At 46.1% G+C, this 18140-nt stretch overlaps 1 long non-coding RNA gene across 1 annotated transcript in view; it reads left to right on the forward strand.

Moving 5' to 3' along the window:
• The window catches only part of LOC148110539 (uncharacterized), a 143157-nt gene that overhangs the window by 6233 nt on the left and 118784 nt on the right, over positions 1-18140 (forward strand). The window lies entirely within an intron of this gene.

The following is an 18140-nucleotide window of genomic DNA, read 5'->3' on the forward strand; positions in this document are numbered from 1 at the left end:
TGGTTCTGGAGGTGATTAATTCAGCAGCTCAGTTTGTTATCAAGTAGTCAGGGTCTCCCCTGTCCCCCTCTGTTTTTCGGTTCAGACATCTGTAGATTTTGGATTTCTTTCTTAGGCTGGATCCCACCATACTTTAAGATAGATGCTGCTTATCTTGGTGTCACGTGCAGATGACAACACCCAGAGGCAGCAAAGAAAACATCCATGCGTTCTGTCTTGGTGAATGAGTATACCTTTCTCAGAAGTTGCAGCAGCTGATTTTCCACTGTAGTTCAATGGCCGGAGCTAAGTCATATGCTTCTATTTTGCCAATGGCTTGAACCCATTGCCATTGGCTTAGGGAAATCAAGATTCACCAGCTGGGCTGGGGAAGAGCCCAAATCATACAGGATCGCATGGAGGATGTCAAACAAGATGGCAGTTCTCTTAGGAAGGAGGGTGGCTGTTGGATAGGTAACCAAGTGTCTGACGTAACAAATCATCCTGGAGGATTGCTGTAAGGATGAAATGAGATGATGTATTAAAGCCTGGAACAGCATTTGACTCATAATAGGTGCTTGTTGAATGGTAGGGATCGTGATTCTGGGTAACCTTCAGTGTTTCTTCTCCGAAGCTTCTCCATTTCTTTCTGGGTGGAATGGTCGAAGCCTCCGTTGGTATTCTCACAGAGCACTGAGCACGTCTTTATGTTGGGTGGCGTGAAGGCAATATCTGAGTTCAAGCCATACACCGGCTCTTAACCGAATTTCCAGATAGTCGTGAAAACTGACGTTTAGTTATGCCTTTCTCTGATGTCCCAGTGCTTGGCATGCAGTGGGTGTTCAATTAATGTGATCTGACCTGAATATAATGGTGTTGAATTCTGAAAGGTGCAGGGGAGGAGAGAAAGGGAAGAATAGCCCTCGCAGAGTGAAGGCCCAGCCTCAAAGTGGTTGTAAGTGTCCGAGGCTCTTGCAATAACTTGGCCACATTTAACATCACATTTTCCAACTCTGCTCTTGCCTTGGCCAAGCCTTTCTGGAGCCGATGGCTCCTATGAGTGGCAAACAGGAGACATGGGTGCCACCTGGCTGTGCCTTCTCTTACTCACCTTTCCCTGCCCCACTTGATGGTTTTATAATATTGGTTTTCATGTGATCAATATTACAAAACCCAATAAAGGAAATTAAAAAATAGGAATTTATTAAAAAAGAAAAGGTGACAAGTGATAAAACATCAGGAAGGGAAGGTGGATGGATAGGGCTTCCCAAGCAGGTGAGCTCCATCTCTGATCAGCCATGCCCCCTGCCTCCACCTGGATGTACCAGGCTGGACATGAGGATTCCAGGGACCTTTCTGGCAGCAGATACACAGGGAAGGGGCCACCCTGATGCTGCCATGCTTTCTGTCTTGAGTTTTTGTCTTTTACCACGTGGAGTAACCTTTCTGTATGTGGCCAGCTAGGAGTCCTGTTCTCCTTCCAGAGGATCAAATTGAGGTCCATGAAGCATTTTATTTATTTACTTTTTTTTTCTTACATTATATGAATGGAATCAATAAACCTTTTGGATAGAATCCAAGCTCTTTAACACAAGGGACTCCTTCTCTAGCCTCAGCGCCCATCGGTCTCATTAGCTCAGTGCACACACGAGCCGTAATGAACATTTTCTGCTCTCCCTCCTCTCTGAACCCTGCCTATACTGATGCCTCCACCTGGAGCACGTGTCCCAAAACCTTCCAGGTGCGTGCACGTCTCACTAATTCCATTCCCTACTTCACGTCTCTGCTCTGTTGTCACTTTCCCCAGGACACTGCCCGTGACCCCTCTTATAGGATTAGGAATCCCACCCCTCGATTCTCCAAACCCTCACCCCTTGTAGTGGATTTAGGACACTGTTCTGTAATTGTCTTTTGCTCTCCCGCCAACTAAGCCCCTTCCAGGCAGGGACCGGAGTTTGTTCTTTCTCGTACTCTAGCACCCACTGCACTGAGCGGCAGCCCAGTCAATGATTGAATGTTGAGTGAATGCGTGACATCATCAGCACGAGTAACGGATGTGGCTCTGGAGCCGTTCCCCTGGGAACATATCCTCGTGGTTATTTTCCAGATGGAATCTCGGCAAGGAGATGCCGCCTCTCTGTCTGACTCTGTCCCCACTCAGTCATTCCTCCATTTCTGTCACCAGATGGATTTTGAGCACCTGCTCTGTAGCAAGCACCGCGTCGGCTGCAGGGACACAGCAAGCAAGACAAATGCGGTGCCTGGCTTCATCAAACTTATCCTAGGAGTTGGTTTCTGTTCACTACTCTATTGCCAGTGTCTATCACGGTTTTTGGCATTCGCTAACTAAAGTAGAAAAGCAAATGGTTTCAGGGCGCACACACATCAGGATGGGCTTATAAAGGGAAAGAGCAAATAGTCTGATTTCACCTAGAGGGAGAGGCCTTTCAAGGGAGAGAGAGAGTCGGGCCAGAGATGCAGGTGTGCAGACAGCGAGGTCACTGTGGTGACGCCATGGGATGTGCCTGGGCTCAGGGCTCATTTCTAGCATGACAGCGTCTCTGATGGTCACTGTGACCTCTTTACATATCCTTTTCTGCATCTGGAAAATGGGGATGATGACAGAGCCAAGATTATCGTGTGTGTGAGACTTCAGCAAGCTGCTCAGCCCCAAGCTTCCAGCATAGAGGGAGCCATTTAATAAATGTTAGCTCATTATAAATATGAGTAGAGGCTTAAAGTGACGTGTCGGGCCTGGGAATGGCAGAAAGTGGTGTGTGTGCATGTGTGTGGGGGGGCACATGTGTGGGGTGTGCATGCATACACATGCATACTACATGCACATGTGTGGTACGTGTGCACACGTGTTGGGACGTTTTCGGTGCACATCTGTGTATGTACACACATGTGCATGTGTTACGTGTGCATCTGTGCATGTGTGTGGTGTGTGCACATGCATGTGGTGAATATGTGTGTGCATGTGCGGTGTGTGTCTGTGTGGTGTGTGTTGTGTGTGCATGGGCGCATGCATGTTGGGTGTATTGTGTGCATGTGTGCTGTGTGATGTGTTGTGTGCACATGTGTTGTATTGTGTGTACGTGTGTGCATGTGTGTGGTATGTGTTGTGTGTGCATGTGTGAAATGTGTGTGTTGTGTGCACTGTGTGCATGTGTGTGATGTGTGTGTGTGTTGTGTGCACGTGTGTGTGTGCACGTGTGTGCTATGTGTTGTGTACATGTGCGCACAGTGGTATTAGGGGGTGGGCCTGGACAGTTGGCGGGGTCAGGCTATAATGTTCTCCATGCTGGGGACGTGGCTGGCCTCCACGTGGAGCCACTGAGGATTACAGGAGGGGGTGTGGCTGGGTCCTGTCTGTCCACGTAAGAGAGGAGGAGTCCCTTACCCCACCCGGTGGCGATGGGAACCCTTTGAGAAGAAGGAAGGAAAGAAGAAAGGAAGGAGGTAAAGACTCATAAAGGACGGAGAGTGGCTGGGGAAGAGGGAGAGCAGAGAAAAGGCAGAAAAAATGGCCAGAGCCTCTATCCATCTGGGGCTGCGCTCTTGCTCTGACTTAGCGAAGAGTTCCAGGGTGGGTGTCAGGGCTCAGGAGGAGGGATGGGGTTGTCACGGCGATTCACGGGACTCCCTCTCTGAGGCCTGGTGGAAGAGGCAAGCATGAACTCAGAGGCACCCTCCCCTGGACCAGAGTCAGGGCCTATGGATGGGCTCCTCAGGGCTCCCCTGAGGCTTCGGGCTGCCCTGTCAGTTACGGGGACCAAATGCAAGAGCAGCTTGCCCTGGGGGGTGCTTCACCGCCTCTGGACATCCAGCTGATCTGTGCACAGGCTGTCCCTGCAATGTCACAGCCAGGCTGACCCACCCGTCCCAGCCCCCTTCCCTTCCGGCAGTCCGTCCAAGGATATTTTTCTAGCTTTAATTTATTTTTTAAAGTAGCTTTATAAGCCTGTTAATAAAAGGAAAACTTGCTCCTTGCCCAACTGTCACTCAGCCTCTGCTCGTCTCCTCTCGCCTGGGAAACTCACCAGGAACAATGCTGGCTCCTTTCTCCCCGCACATAAAAAGGTTTATAGATCTCCAGTTCCCCACAACTCAGCCCAAAGTAGCTCTCACTTGACAGTCTTCAGAAATCAACGTCGTTCCCCCTTCTACCAGGCTGCCCGCCCGTGCAAGGTCAGGCTGCGCTGCAGGAAGGAGCCAAGTGATTGCATCTCGCTGGCCGGGGCTGGGCTCTTTCTCCTTCAGAGGACACCTCCATCTTGGGGAGGCTTGGAAACCTTTCAGGGTGTGACAAGAAGCTGATCCTTGTCAAACAGACCTGCTCCCGGCTGAGCTGCAGCAGGGGGCTTGGATGTGAGAGAGGAGTCTGGGACATTGGTACCCCTCCCCCCCGTTTTATTTCAGGGCAGGATCATGGGAAGGATGGCCACTGTGTGTCCAGTCCCTGAGCTGCATGCCTCCAGTGGGCACAGCTAGACGCGGGCTGTGCCCGTCCTCCCTGCAGTCACACTGTTTATGCTGTGTGTCTGTGGCTGGAGGACTCAGGCGTTTGGCGTACCATTTAACATCAAAAAAAAAGGATGAATTGGTCTTAAGCTGGGTTTTGCAACTGCCATGCTATGGACATTTGGGTCCAGATCACTGTGGTCAGGAGTCTGTCCTGCTCACGATAGGATGCTTAACAGCATCCCTGGCCTTTATCCATTCGATGGGCCGCTACCCTGACCCCACCAGCTGTGACAACCAACAATGTCTCCAGACATTGTCATATGTCCCTCTGACTGGGAGAGGATCAACTACCCCTGTTGAGAACCACGAATTTAAGTCATTCATTCTTGACGGGGGCAATTCAGCATTCAATGCGGCAAAAATTGGACCTTGGGTGTCAAAAAAAAAAAATCATTCTTTCTATGCATAAAGCACAGCCAGGCATACGGTATGTAAACAGATATGCAGTGTATCCGTGGTGTTAAAATTTCGTGGGGGCTGGTGATTAGGGAAAAAAAACATTTAAGAGAGGCTCTTCAGGGGAGTGCTAATAGAAGAGAAAGATGGAGGGTCTAAAGAGATGGAAATCAAAGCAAGCATAGGCTTGTTTTTCCACCTGTCTATGAGCTACTTTCTTCTTCTTCTTTTAGATTTTATATATTTGAGCAAGAAAGTATGAGCTGGGGGAGGGGCAGAGGGAGAAGTAGACTCCCCATGGAGTGGGGAGCCCAATGCGGGACTCGATCCCAGGACCCTGGGATCATGACTTGAGCCAAAGGCAGATGCTTCACCCACTGAGTCACCCAGGTGCCCCTGGAGCTCGTTTCACCATGGGAATTCACCCTGGTCAGTTCCGAGCTCATGGAAGTTCTGTGAATTTTTGCCCCAGATGTCATTGTCAGAAGCTACAGGGATATTAGTGACCACAGAGGAGTCTTCTGATTTCATGAGGCCCTTCGTGGGTCACATTTCATCTCGTTTTAGGTGGATCTTGTTGATCCCTGGCATCACCTTGGGAGGAGAGGGAGGGAGCCATAATGTATTGAGTATCTGCCACGTGCCAGGCTCTGTGTGGGGGATTTACATCAGTCCCCATAGTAACCCTCTGAGGATGGAGTAATCACCATCCCCAGCCTGTGCGAGGCTGAGAATGCTTTGCAGCCAGCAGGTGGTGGAGGATGGAATTGGGTTTGGAGTTGGGCACAACTATCCAAGTGAGAAGTCTAGCAGAGGTCGGAGCCCCTGGCTCTGAGCAGAAGCTCCATAAATATAGTGCATTAGTCTTCTTGGGATTTCTCTTTTTTAGTGTACCACCTGAATTGGCTATAATGAAAGGAAGAATAACAAGCAAAGTTGTGACAGGTCAGTTTAAATGTGTCTACTCCCCTCACCTCCCCCCCCCCCAAATTTTTATTAAGCACCTTCTATATCGCATGCTTTCCGCTGGGTGAAAAAGACAAATGGATCCCTGCCTATGTGAGGCTTACAGTCCAGGTCTGCTCTGTCCAAACGGCAGCCACCAGCCACGTGTGGCTCTTGACCACGTAAACTGTGGCCCATGAGCCGGAGGAGTGGAATCTTAAGTTTTACTTAATTTAATTTTAAAAACTGCGACTCGGTTCAGTTATTGAAAAAGGTGTACGTGTGCTTACAACTTGTCAGTCTATCAACTGTAAATTTTATCAAAGCTAATTACAGATCAACCATTTCCAGGGAAAATGTAGCATCTGAATTGAGATGTTCTGTAAGTAGAAAACACACCCCGCATTTCGAAGACTTAGTACGAAAAAGAACGTAACTTCTTTCATTATTCATTTTGGAAATACTGGTTACATGTCGAAATAATAGATTTCAGATATATTAGGTTAAAATGCATTGATATGAATTCCACCTATTTCTTTTCAACTTTTTTTTGGTTTATTTTTTAAGGATTTATTTATTTGAGAGAGAGAGAGCGTGCGTGCACATGAGTGAGGGGCAGGGAGGGGCAGAGAACGAGAATCTCAAGCAGACTCCCTGCTGAGCATGGGCCCTGATGTGGGGCTTGATCCCACCACGCATGAGATCATGACCTGAGCCAAAATCAAGAGTGGGACACTCAACTGACTGAGCCACCCAGGCGCCCCAGAATGTCTTACCTGAATCATCTGACTCACACTTGGAGTCTGCCTGGAGTTTCTCTCTCCCTCTCTCTCTGCTATCCCACCTCTAAAATAAATACATAAATTTTTTTAAAAAGATGTATAAAACACCTAAAATAACGCATGGCACATAACAAGCATTATGTAAATACGTATTAGAAAAAATACATTTGTGCTTTCCCTGCCCACCCCAAAGTTAGCCCATATTAGGATCTGTTGTGGTTCCTTCCGCGCTTTTGTCCTGGTCCAAATAATCATGTATGGTTGTCAGTAATTGCTTGTTTTATCAAATGTGATCACATTATATACACTGGAACATGACTTTTTTTTTTTAACTTACCACACCTAGATTGTGGAATCTTTCTCTACCAAGTTAATTGGTGTCCGCAAATGACTCCATAATAATTCCGTGGCAGAAATGTAAATTCTGGATATGACCGTTCCCCTATGAATGGCCAGTTTGTTTGTCTGCTGGAAATTTCTGAGCATTAAAATGTTCCACTGCAAAGGCCGGGGGGAGGCCAACCTGATTAATTATACTTCCCAACTTGAGTAAGCTTTGGGGGCTGAGGTACAGATTCGATGCATATGGCAAGAGGTTCATTTTGAGTTAAGTAACTATCTGAAATCACCCAACAGTTAGATAATTGACCCAATTTAATTTTCCTATAGAAGGACGACCACTGGTTTCTCTGCTTGATCTATAGGCATGTCACCGTGCGTATTACAAACCAGTCGGCTAAGTATGAAGCTATTATTACTAATTAAAATCACTTCCCCGCAGAACTTCACCTCCGCCACCTCACTAGCCCACCTGCCCACTTTACCCAGGATTCACCCCTTCAGGAACCATTAATGCGAGCCAAAAAATCAATAGCTCAATTAACAATCAGGATCGGGGCTTCCAGGCAACAGAGATCAGGATCAATAACTTCTGTTCAGTGAAATTAAAGGCAGTTGTTAAGTGAAGTGTTTAAAAGCTGCAGGCACGGACTGTGGGGATATCTGTCAAAACCCGTTGGGCTCTTTCTCCGGAGAGATCAAGAAGTGTGTCTTTCTTTGCCCCATCTTCCACGTGGGTGGGTGCCTAATGAGGCAGGTACATCCTTGCTGATTCTTTTCTGAAATAAATCCCTGGGCCCCGGGACTACCATGAGCATCTGAGCTGACTTGAGGGAGCCCCTTCTTTCATTAAGAACAATGCTGCAAAAGTACGCAATCCAGAATCCTCTCCGACATCTGCTGGGGAGTAGAGCGAGTCAAGTTTTCGGGCATCTTTGGTTTGCTCCATCTGCCCTGCGTCATGAACATTTAATCATTCAACTAACATTCAGTGAGCACCGACTCTGTTCTTCTAAGCTTGACTTGTAGGCCTTTCATGAGTCAAACCCAGCTGTGGTTCTAGTGCTATTACTTGGAGTGGTTAGGATGCACTAGGGCTGGAGTGATAAATAGCTCCAGATATCTGAAGGAGCCACACAGGGGGAGCCTGCCTGCTCTGTGACAGCCCTCCGACAGATGGGTATTCAGGTTGGAGGGGCAGCGCTTCTGTAAGTGGAGGCTAAGGTGGCTTCTACCTTGTATCTCCTCCATCCTTTAGGACCGAATTATCATCTCCATTCAGCTGATGGAAGGGGTGACATAGCCTGGAGAAGGCACACTTCACTTAAGAGTCTGGGCTCGGAAGAGCCTTCAGTATTACTGCTTCCATTACATGGCCTGGACATTAATCACCAACCTAGCTGCAAGAAAAGTTGGGAAGTATGGCCTATCAGGATACCCAGGAAATGAAAGAGGGGAGAACGGATTTGGGGGATCAGCTAGCAGTGTCTGCCTTGTTAGCGTTAACCTCCCCGCCTTGTGGATACCTGTAATTATACCAGCCCATCATGCCTTCCCTTTCTTTTGGTGCTAGAGTTTCTCTTTCTTTTAGGGAACTCATTCCATTGATGGTGTAGTCCATATGCTCTGGCCCAAGGGTGTTCCCATGACCTAAGTTGGGCCCATCATAGTCCCTCTTGAGATACTTCTTTCCCATCAATAAAAGGCCATCTTTTTCCACTGGAATTACTAAGCTGGTAGGACATGAGTCTTAGGCTGTCTTGTACATCATACCTGCAATTTGAGTAACACGTGCCTAAGTCAGAGAGAGACCATGTCCCGTAATGTCCTCTATGCTTGCTGGGAAGGGAGGTGGGTCCTTGAGAACACCGCCCGAGTCCTTGGATCCAGTTGTGCCTGAAGCCACTAATCTCTGGGCTTTTTCAGAGAAAAACATCAATAAATGATCATAAATTCCTTGGCCTGCGTGGGCCACTGCACTGACTGGACACAAACCGTTCTTTGATCACGAACCATTTCTATTCAGCGAGAACAGACATCTCAAATTGATGGAACTGCATATATTCCTTCTTTCTTACTTAAGATGGTTTTTATTTTGGTTTCTACCACTAGTCGCTGCAAGAGTATTGATCAATGTCTTCCCAGCACGCACTAGTTATGAACATGAGACACTCTGTTTTCACAGTAGAACATCTCCCCACACTCTTTTGTACTTGCTATTTACTTTACTTGGAATCTTTCCCCCTCTTCTCCATCCGCTGGACTTGTCTTCACCTTAAATATCAGTCTAATTCAGTTCTCTTCATTGCAGTCAACAAAAACAGTATGCCTTTGATGGGCCAGATGACTTGCTAAGCACCGGGAAACAGGGATGAATAGGATAGGAGCTTGTGGTCTGGTAGAGAGACAGTCACAGACGCAAGGACCATACAGAGAAATAATAACCATAATAATGAGGATTTGTTGAGTGCTTGCTATGTGCCAGGTACATAGTTTCCAACATTTGTGTGTCTTCGTGTCTTCACAGTGGCCCCTGTGCTACTATCATTCCCTTTTCATACACGATGAGACTGAGGTGAAGAGAGGTTATGAAACTTGCTGGGGCTCACTTAAACAGCCGGAATTTGAACTTGGAGTGTCTGATTCCAAGACTTTCATTCTCAACCGCTGTGGACAACTGTCCCTAAGAATGCTAATGCAGGTGAATGACTGGCTCATATGGGGGAGGGCGATCAGGGCATGAGGTGGTGCTGGCTACCATCTCTCTTGCTTCCTCATGAGCCCCTTGATTTGGGAAGAAGTTCTCACAGCCTCGATTTCCCTGACACTCAGCCTCAGGGCACCTAACATAGTCACCCTCTTTATCCATCATTGAATAGAAGTTCTAAACACCTCTGATGGAAAAAAGGAATGCACAGTGATGGACAGGAAGATTAGAAAACATGCGTGGTCTTTCTTGACCACTGTGAGCTCAACCACCCTGAAATCTTCAGATTGAAGAGGAACGGTGGGCATTAAGATATGGCATGGCTGGCTTCTGAAGGTAACTATGACTGTGATGGACATTCAGGGCCACGTTGCCCTGGAGAGGTCAGGATCCAGCCAGGTGTCACATCCTCTTTACACATCTGCCATCTTGGACACCATACGTTGGATCCATAGCCATGTGACTGAACAAGTGGGAGCTGGCATTTGTGAATGGATAAGCACTTTACAGGCATTATTACTTCATCATCAAAAACTATCATCCTTTCATTACTCTCTGGTCAGTGCTTGGAGGAGGGGCTAGCAGGTCAGGGGTGCCTGGATTGACACAATAATGCTGCACAATAAAATCTGCAAAACCCCAGCATACAAGCAAAAAAGGAGTTAGTGCTCAGACATCTAGGGGTCAGTTAAGAGTTGGCTAGGTGGCTCTGCTGCTCTTTGCTGGGAATCAGCTGGCCATAGGCTGATCTCGGCTGCCTTTGGCAGCATGACTGTGGTTCACGTACCTCTCATCTGCCAACATGTTAGCCCGCGTATGTTCCTCGGGTGATGACTGAGGCATGCGCCCATTTCAAGACTGCATTGTCTCATGTTTGCTCACATCCTATTGACCAAAGCTAATTGCATGGTTCAGCTGAGCCTAGGGTGAAGGGGCAGGGTGGGAGGACATTACAAAATTATGTAACAAATGGTGTGCTTGTAGGAAGGGGTGAAGAGTCGGGGCCATCCCTGTGTTTGACCCCAGTACCCAATAAATGTGTGTTATATAAATAAACATTGAACCCACAAGGCTCTGAGAAGTACAGAAGAGCTGGTGGTTACGCAGTGAGTTCTCCATGGAGCTGTGCTCTGAACCCAGGCAGGATGAATGACGCCAGTGGGTAATTTTGGAGGCCGCTAGAGGTCTGAATCTCCCTCTCATCTGTAGCCTTTCCCCTAGTGTTAGCTGAGGCCTGGAGCTTCTTAGCCAGGGACCCCAAGCCATTGGTCCTAAACTCAAACCAGAACATCAAAGCCTTTGTCCCTGGGAGAGAAGACTTAGCCATGCCTACCAAGGGAACAGCAGATGGTTTCAAAGCCTCAAATGAGTCCAGCTTTTTCTTCTTACGTTAAGAGAAGTTTTGAAAGACAGAAGCTACATGTGTTCTTTATCTATAAGATGGCAAGAAAGAAATGCACAACAAGTCAGATGAGGATAGTTTATAACCTATAGACAGTAACTGGTAATACTTAGGTGTATTTCCCTCTACTTATTTTCATTATTATTATTTACAAAATTGGAAGGTGTTTTTGATACGGAATTTTGGCATAAACGCATGCCATAAACATAGCTGTCCATCATTTTAAGCCCACTGGAAATCTTATTTCCAGTGGCCGCAGAATATCCTTCTGCGTGGGTCAACTGTAATTCATTTGCCCAATTGTCATTTGAATATTTATGCTGTTTTCAACTTTTCCCTGTTATAAATAATGCCAGGATTCCTAATTTGTAGTTTCATATCTCTTTACATTATGAAAGTGACAAGCAACTGTACATAAAATTTTTGAAAAAGGAACGAAAAATACCACCCCGTCAATACCATCAAAACCCTTGTAACTGTTCTACCTTTTTTTCTAGTCTTTTCTTTCACACATAACTGTATGCTCACCTTTTCCTGATTATAAAAATAAAATACGATGACACCACCAAAAAAGCAGGAACAAAAATCATCCACGATTCCACGGGCTGGAAGCAACCACTATTAACCTTTTGGCCTATTTTCCCTTCTTCTTCTTCTTCTTGTTACTAATTATTTCTTGTTATTTTACATGAATGAGATCACACTAAACCTGCAATTGTTTTATTGTTGTTTTTGTTTAATACTGTATTGGAGCATTTCTCCTTGGGATGAGAAGCTTTATAAGGTAATTTTAAAAGATTTTTTTTAAAGATTTAATTTATTTATTAGAGATAGAGACAGCCAGCGAGAGAGGGAACACAAGCAGGAGGAGTGGGAGAGGAAGAAGCAGGCTCATGGCGGAGGAGCCTGACGTGGGGCTCGATCCCATAACGCCTGGATCACGCCCTGAACCGAAGGCAGACGCTTAACCGCTGTGCCACCTAGGCGCCCCTAAAAGATTTTTTTTTTAAAGCACTAACTATTACAACCTAATATTCTCCTGATTGCATGCTATCCCTTCGAATAGATGTGTCACGATTAATTCAACATCCCCGTTGGGGGACAATGTTCGCTATCATGTTTTGCTGCCAGATTGTTGGAAGTGGAATTACTGGCCATGGGCTGGAAGGATATGAACACCTTAAAGGCTTCTATCTGGACATGTTTCTATTCAGTATACATAGCTAGCATGCAGGGCACACCATAGTGTGTCCTGATCTTATTTTGTTTTATTTTTTTTTAAATTTTATTTATTTATTTGCGAGAGAGAGAGAGATGGAGAGAGAGAACGAGCAGAGGAAGGGCAGAGGGAGAGGAAGAAGCCGACTCCCTGCTGCACAGGGAGTCCTGACTTGGGACTCGATCTCAGGACGCTAGGGATCATGCTGTGTCCTGATTTTAACTTCTCTTCTGAGCATAAACATTTCCTCCTAAAGATTGATCTTCTTGAATGAAGGGATGCCCTCATACAGTTTGTGTCCCCAGTCCAGTGACGGACCCCCAAAGTAGCTTTAGTATCGAGGAGTAGCAAGAGCATGGATCATGGACCCAGACAGCCTGGATCCGCATCCTGATGGATCGCTTCTGGCAAATTCTTGCAGGTCTCTCTGTCCTTCAGTTTCCTCAATGGATAAGGGGCGACCGAGAGAGTTCCACCCCCTAGGGTTTGTGAGGATTCAGTACCTGGCTTCTAGCACTCCGTGAGTGTGAGCTTCCATCGTTCTTTTTGAATTGACGGGGTCCGTGTGTTGGTTAAAAGCACAGGCCTTCAGAATCACGCAGCCCAAGTTCTGTGCGGCTTTCGGCCATAAGAACTTCAGGCAAGACGTTACCGCAAAGCCTCACCTCTCTTCCTCGGTACAGTGGACCGGTCATCCCACCTACCCACAGTGTGGCTGGTTTGTGAGGATGAGAGGAGGTGACGTAAGTCATGTGGAGGTGCTGCCTGGCACCTAGGAAACATTGGCTACACGGGAGCTCTGACAATTGCCAGAGTGGGAATACAGGCTTGCCGTTACATTTTTTTGCTTCCATTGGCGCTGATAGCCCGCGTTAGGAATTTGATGTGTCCTTGTAGATGGTTCTTTCTTTTACCGTCATAAACATCTACACGAGTGGGTACAGTCACTGTGGCTACTCTGCTTGGTATTTTCCCAGTTCCCTTTTTAACCCACTGGTGGCTTGGAGGTTGTCCCTTCTGTTTCTCTTTTGGACGTGGGTCCCGGCAGCAAGATGAGAGGAGATGTCTTCAGGGACCCTTTGCAGCAGCAGGTTTGGGAGCCCTGCCCTGGGCAAGATGGGGAGCTTAGAAGCGGAGGGCTATGGAAATGACCACAAGGAGCATTAGCTCCTTCACCATTTTGAGATGAGGGTGTATCCAGGCTGTTTTGCAGATATGAGGTGAGGCAGGTAGCAAGGGCTTTGTGCGGTATCAGTGTGGTAATTTTCCCAATCCCGGGATCTGAGAGCTCTCTAAAACACTTGAGGGAATCTGCTGCATTGTTACCAGCCACCTCATGTGCTCTGCTCTGCTGTTCTTTTCCTAATTGCATTCTTAAAATATGTGCTTGATGAATAATCAGCCCCATCTCCTACTTTCAATTATATTTACTGTATAGCCTTTCCCAGGGGATCTATTAAAAACACACACTCATTAGCTCCACAAGTATTTTCACAAAATAAAATTGATATCTCTCTTCCCTGAGATTTTTTTTTTTAAACTGAGGGACGAGAGTCCTACCAAAAGCATGGCAGAGGCAGTGAAAGAGTTTGCTGAACAATCTCAGAGTGATTACAGTTTCCCCCTCTTAATTAATTTTCTCCTGAAGCAGAGACTGGCTTTGCGGCGTTTGAATTGAGATTTTCTTAAACATTTCCGGCTGAAGGGTTAATTGCTCACTTTCAAAGGCATCATCTCGGGATATTTCTGCAGGAAAATTTATAGCTTTAATGATGAGTCAAAAAAAATTTTTTTTTTCCCTTAACAAGGGCCTTAGACTGCTAACTTGTAAAGTGGTCCTCGTCTCCTGCAGTGGTTCTCAGCTCTGTCTTCCCGTTAGAGTCGCCTGGGAGCATTTAAAAGATGCCAGTGCCAAGAGCCCCCACTCAGACCAATTAAATCAGGATCTCTGGGCATAGAGCCCAGGCATCTGTATATTTTACAACTCCCCTGGTGATTTTGGTTTGCAGCCGGGATTGAAAACCACTGATGTAGTGAGAAAGCCCTCATTTTACAGATGAGGAAATGGAAGCTCAGCCGGGTCAGCTGATTGCCCGATGTTATTCTGAGAAAGGGACACGGGGTACAGCAAGCACACCCCAGTGCCCCACACGCAGGGCGCTCTTGTAGCACTTCAAAGACATTTCCTTATTCAGCCCTTCTAATGACCTAAGGCTTTTTAAAAAAGATTTTATTTTTAAGTAATCTCTCCACCCAACATGGGGCTCGAACTCAAGACCCCGAGATCAAGAGTTGCCCGCTCCACTGACTGAGCCAGCCAGGCGCCCCCCTGATGATTTTTTTTAAAACCCCATATTACAGGAAGGGAACCAAGGCTCATAAATGCTGAGTAACTGATCCGAGGTGATATTGTCAGAAACCCAGACGCACATCTGTTTCCAGATCCACAGTGCAAACGCCTTTATTTCTCTTTGAACCTTTGTATATTGTCACTGGGATTTCTTTGTAACCCTGTTCACAGAGAGGCGTCTCGGGATTTCCCGCCGAGGGGTTAGCTATTAACGCAGCGATGGCCGGAGCCTCTCAGAGCGCCCGGTTACAGCAGGAGCTCGCTGTGTTTGTTCACTACAGGTGACCGTTCATCAGGATTGTTGGCTTTAAATAAAAGGGATCCTAGATCCAGTTGCTTACGTGAAAGAGGAGTAGAGTGGCTTACAGCATTTCTAAGTCTAAATATCCTGAATCTAGGTGCTCCAGTCCTATGGGAAGGAGTCTCATTTAACCCCAGGTCTTGTTCTGGTTTTCCTGTGTGTCCACTTTGGCCTCGTGACGGATATTCTTGGGCCCTCTATAGAAAGGACTGTCGTAGTCTCATTGGCCAACTTTGGATCACCTGACTGCCTCAATGCGAAAGATGTGATGGTGTAAGGTCTATGTAACCGCATGTCCAAGACCAGGAGGAGAGGCTCCTTTCCCAGAAAGTCGGGATGGGAATGCTGTCAACAGAAGCAGATGGATCCCAGAGAGGCAAAACCATTGGTGGCTGTAACGTTGGTCTGGGAGGGGTCTGATTAAACTTTGGAAACTAGCTCCTGGGACAGCTGGATGTCCAGAAGAGCCCAGACAATTGTAAGCTCTCCTCTTCTCCCCAGCTGCCTGCTCAAGGTTTTGGAGATCCACCTTCCCGGGGCCCACAGAAGCACTTACTTAGGCCTTGAATGCCCTCTGCATGAATTCAGAAGCCACTCACCCCCTCCTTTCCACGCCAAGACAGAGATAAGGAGCCACAGGGAAACCATTTTCTGATGGGGTTTCAAACATTCCAAGAATAAGGTTTACTTATTGGGTGTGTGTGTGTATGTCAGTCCCCACATCCCCATAAAACCAGAATTGCTTAAAGCCCCATGAAGTCAGTGTAAATCAGTGAGTCTTGTCTATTTCCCACAGTATCTGTTGGGAATATTGCTAATTCATATGGATCTTTAAAAAAAATGTGTGTGTGTGTGAGAGAGAGAGAGAACAAGAGAGAGACACAGAGAGAGAGTGAAAGAGAGGGGTAGGTATTGGTGCTCACTTCTGAGGAATCAGGAGGAACTCGGTTGCACCCAGTGACACAGTTGCTCTGAACATTTGATGAATACCAGCAACATCATCATTGATTGCTCCAGCAATGGACATGCATGGCTATGGAAGTGTTTTTATGAGGCAGTGTTTTGAGAGAAACGAGCAGTGTGGTGACAGTGCTGTTTGGAGTGGAAGCCCCGGGAGGCTGGGCCTTGTAGATGCTGGCTAGAGACGGAAGGGGCTCCAGCTCCTGAGTCAGGCCACAGTGATGGGAAGTGGGGGGTGGGGGGACACAAGGCATCGAGGATATCGAGCTATTGGTTATGGAGCATTCCAGAAAGGGAGATGAGTAAAGGGCAAGACATTCGGATCATCAGAAGACCAGGCGTATAAAAACGCTCAGGGGGTGGATGGAATTTATGTACAAAACTGTTCAGCACCATTACTGCTGATAGTATGAGACATGGAAACAACTCAATTATTTCTCAATTATGAAACAATAGAGGATTAGATCAATTATGATTCATTCATTTATATGCTGTTATGGAGCCATCACTAATGGTCCTGTGATGAATCTGCAATAGAATGGAGGAAATACTCTTGATCCATGAAATATGAGCGGGGTACACAACACAACATCATCCCACTCACACACTCTTGGTTCCATTTACTTTGGTCCCACTATTTTCTTCTTTCTTTCTTAAGCATTTAATACAATCATATATATATTTTTTGTGCTTATGAAGTCAATACATCTACACTGTGGGAACTTTGGAAAGCATAGACAAGTGTAAAAATATTCCATTACCTAGTGATAGCTACTGCCAATGTTTTGGTGCATTTCCTTTCCTTTCCTTTTTTTTTTTTTTTTTTTTTTTTTCGGTTGTTGTTGTTTTTTCTCCCTGTATGTGTTACCCTGGATCTCTCAGGTCTTCCAAATTTCTGGATACACTCTGGCCTTGGCAATCACCCTAGCTTGAGCCTCTATTTCTTAATCTGTGGGTGGCCCAGTAGATTGAGTGAATTCACTGTATTTTTCTTTATTCTGTCTCCTGAGCTCTATCACTCCAAGTAAGGCCACCCACCCCTTTCTGTGTCTTTTCTCACAAAGGCGGTAGTGTGAAAAAGGTCTGGGATAAACTGGGGTAAATGACAAGAAGTGGTAAATGTCCCGTCCTCCTGGGAGTTCATTGACTCTTTCCCATGGCGGGGAATTTCTCACTGTCATGCTCGCTGGTAAATTCTAGCCTTTCCCCAATCCAACTGCTGTCTTGATCCTTGATCACCTCACATTCAGTGAAATAATGTTAGTAGATGAAGGGAGTTAATTTTCTCTGTTTCATTCCATCTGGATGTATATAAAGAGCCTTGAATTTCAAATTCAAACCAAAGAAACATTACTCCCCAAATATATATTCTTCTGTCCTCCAGAACAACCAAATTTTACTTGCTGAAATTACACGTGTGCATATATACACACACAAACACATATGTACATACATACGGATGTGTATACACAGAATACCTATAAAGCACACACACACAAGATATATATAAAGAATATATAGTGTGCATGCACATCTATGAATTTTAATGGGAAAGTACCACCTATATTATTTTATAACTGATTTTCTACCTACAGTATTTCATAGAATCTGGGATGCCATCAAATTCAATAAACACCATTCTTTTATAGACCACTAAGGAAAAGAAATACACCTTTGCCAAAAAATTTATGACATGCCACTGATTATAAGCATACCTGACTTCAGTGATGTCACTACACGAAAGCATATGTATCTTAGAATGAGTGAAACAGGGTACGATCAGCCATCGCCACAACAAAAGTACGTAAGAATTGCCCCCAACTCAACTGAGTAGCACGCAATAATAAGAATTGTTTATTGTGCATACATCTGAAGGTTTGCTTGGGGGTGGGGTAGGGGGGAGTCTGTGCCATTTTGGGGCCCAGGCTGAAGGGGCAGTGGTCGCCACGGTATGTCATTCCCTCAGAGGACCACTGGACTGTAAGAGGACAAGCCGACGAAGCTCGCAGATACCGTGCCTCTGTTTGTATTATGTATTGCGAACATCCCTTTAGCCAAAGCAAGTGACATGGCCAATTTCAAGGTCAGGATGTGTGTGTGGGGAAATATATTCCACCCATCGTGTCAAAGATGTGTAAATAGAATACGCTACTGGGAGTGAAGCCTTGAGACCAATAATTCAATCAATAGGGTATTTCAAAATCATTATATCTTGTACTTTATGCCTTTTTGT

This window comes from Ursus americanus, chromosome 2 (genome assembly GCF_024610735.1).
Source record: "Ursus americanus isolate L20-20 chromosome 2, mUrsAme1.1.p, whole genome shotgun sequence".
Taxonomy (NCBI): Eukaryota; Metazoa; Chordata; class Mammalia; order Carnivora; family Ursidae; genus Ursus; species Ursus americanus.